Raw genomic sequence first — 2,994 nt, 5'->3', positions numbered from 1 at the left:
CTGACGCACCGCTGCTTTCAAAATAAAAGCCCTTTTAGGAACGCCATAAACCGAAAGTATAAGCGGCATGTAATTATAATAAAAGCACAAGCACGAAATTAGGAAAATCCATTCCCGCCACGTGAAAAAAACATTGATAAAGTCATAATTATAAGATGAAAAGTCGAATTATAACATGAAAATAATAATTATTAAATGTAAAGTCGAAATTATAACATGAAAATGTATAATTGTGAGGTAAAAGTCATAATTATGAGATGTAAAGTCAAAATTATGACATGAAAATCATAATTATTGGTTGTAAAGTCGAAATTATAACATGAAAAGGTGTAATTGTGACATAAAAAGTCAGAATTATAAGATGTAAAGGCACAATTATAACAGGAAAATTTTGAATTATGAGGCAAAAAGTCAAAAATATGAGAAAAAAATCTAAATTATAACATAAAAGTCAGAATTATGAATTAAAGAATCGATATTATGACATAAAAGTTGAAATTATGACATGAAAAGTCATCAGTTTCAGATCTAAAGTCATGAACATTTAGAGTTCTGAGGTAAAAAGTCAAAATTATGAGAAAAAAAATCTAAATTATAACATAAAAGTCAGAATTATGAGGTAAACAATCAATATTATGACATAAATGTTGACATGAAAAGTCATAATTTTTAGATCTAAAGTCGAACATGAAAATGTATAATTGTGAGGTAAAAAGTCAGAATTATAAGATGAAAATCATAATTATAACATGAAAATCATAATTATTACATGAAAATGTACAATTGTGATGTAAAAAGTCAGAATTATAAGATGTAAAGGCAAAATTCTAATATGAAAATTTTTAACTAAAAGATAAAAAGTCAAAATTAGGAGAAAAAAATCTAAATTATAACATAAAAGTCAGAATTATGAGGTAGACAATCGATAATATGACATAAATGTTGACATTTTGACATGAAAAGTCATAATTTTTAGATCTAAAGTTGAAATTCTAACATGAAAATGTATAATTGTGAGGTAAAAAGTCATAATTATGAGATGTAAAGTCAAAATTCTAACATGAAAATCATAATTATTAGTTGTAAAGTTGAAATTATAACATGAAACTGTGTAATTATAACATAAAAGTCAGAATTATGAGGTAAATAATCGATATTATGACATAAATGTTGACATTTTGACATGAAAACTCACCATTTTTAGATCTAAAGTCAAAATTCTAACATGAAAATGTATAATTGTGAAGTAAAAAGTCATAATTATGAGATGTAAAGTCAAAATTCTAACATGAAAATCATAATTATTAGTTGTAAAGTTAAAATTATAACATGAAAAGGTGTAATTGTGACATAAAAAGTCAGAATTATAAGATGTAAAGGCACAATTATAACAGGAAAATTTTGAATTATGAGGCAAAAAGTCAAAAATATGAGAAAAAAAATCTAGATTATAACATAAAAGTCAGAATTATGAGGTAAACAATCGATATTATGACATAAATGTTGACATTTTGACGTGAAAACTCACCATTTTTAGATCTAAAGTCAAAATTCTAACATGAAAATGTATAATTGTGAGGTAAAATGTCATAATTATGAAATGTAAAGTCAAAATTATAACATGAAAATCAAAATTATTAGATGTAAAGTCAAAATTATGACATGAAAATCATAATAATTAGATGTAAAGTTGAAATTATAACATGAAAATGTGTAATTGTGATGTAAAAAGTCAGATGTATAAGATGTAAAGGCAAAATTATAACAGGAAAATTTTGAATTATGAGGTAAAAAGTCAAATTTATGAGAAAAAAAATCTAAATTATAACATAAAAGTCAGAATTATGACGTGAAGAATTGATATTATGACATAAAAGTTGAAATTATGACATGAAAAGTCATCAGTTTCAGATCTAAAGTCATGAACATTTAGAGTTCTGAGGTATAAAGTGTCAAATTATGAGATAAAAGTCAAAATGATAACATAAAAGTCAGAATTGAGGCTATATTATGAAATAAAAGTCGACATTATGACAAGAAAAGTCATAATTATGAGGAAAAACAGTTGAAATTGACATGAAGATTTGAAATTCTAACATTCTAAACATTCAAATTCTAAAAAGTTGAAATTATGACATAAAAAGTCAAATTTATAAGATATAAAAATGTCTATCATAATTTTCTATGACTGTTTAAGTCATAATTTTGACTTTTTTAATTTTCTAATTTTTTTTTTCTCATAATTACAACTTTTAATCTCATAACTGTATATTAGTATATCATAATTCCAACTTTTCAAGTCATAATTTCGACATACAAATTTCAAAGTTGTCATATCAACTTTTCATCTCATGTTATGACTTTTGAAGTCATAATTATGAGTCCCAAAGTTAAGGAACCACATTTTTTAAAAAGAAATAAATAAATAAACATAATAATAATAAAAGTGTTACTATAGTAGAATGTTTTACTATTTTTATCATTTTTATTACCATGGTTTTACTACAAATATCATGGTTAAAATATGGTTACAGTAACAGCAACAAGAATAAATTCTCTAAAAAAAAAAAAATCTCCAGTTGTCCTCATAAAACAATTATGGACCAATTGGCCCAAATTCACAAGATGATCTAGGTCAGCTCCTCCCAGCCTGGTATTTCTGAGCTTTTGTGTTTTTTAATGAACGTATAGAGAGAGCAATAGTATATTTTATAAGAAGCAATTCAATGTTCATTGCATTCTTTTTTCTGAAGGATAAGAATCACGAGTCGTGTAGCTCAAGACTCTCAACGCCACTTGAAGGTCACTGTAGGATTTATTCATGTATTCTTGCACCTGGTCCTTCTGAAAGATAAGAACGATGCAACTTCTTTGAAGAAACCCCCCAGGTGTGTTTGGAGCTCAGGATTTCTTCCCGAACTAGCACACTGGATTGGATAACGCAAAAAGGAGAATGAGATTTAACTGCTTCTTACTGACCCTGCCTAACAACAC

This window comes from Labeo rohita, chromosome 16 (assembly GCF_022985175.1).
Source record: "Labeo rohita strain BAU-BD-2019 chromosome 16, IGBB_LRoh.1.0, whole genome shotgun sequence".
NCBI lineage: Eukaryota > Metazoa > Chordata > Actinopteri > Cypriniformes > Cyprinidae > Labeo > Labeo rohita.
Note: the sequence above shows the minus strand (reverse complement) of the source record.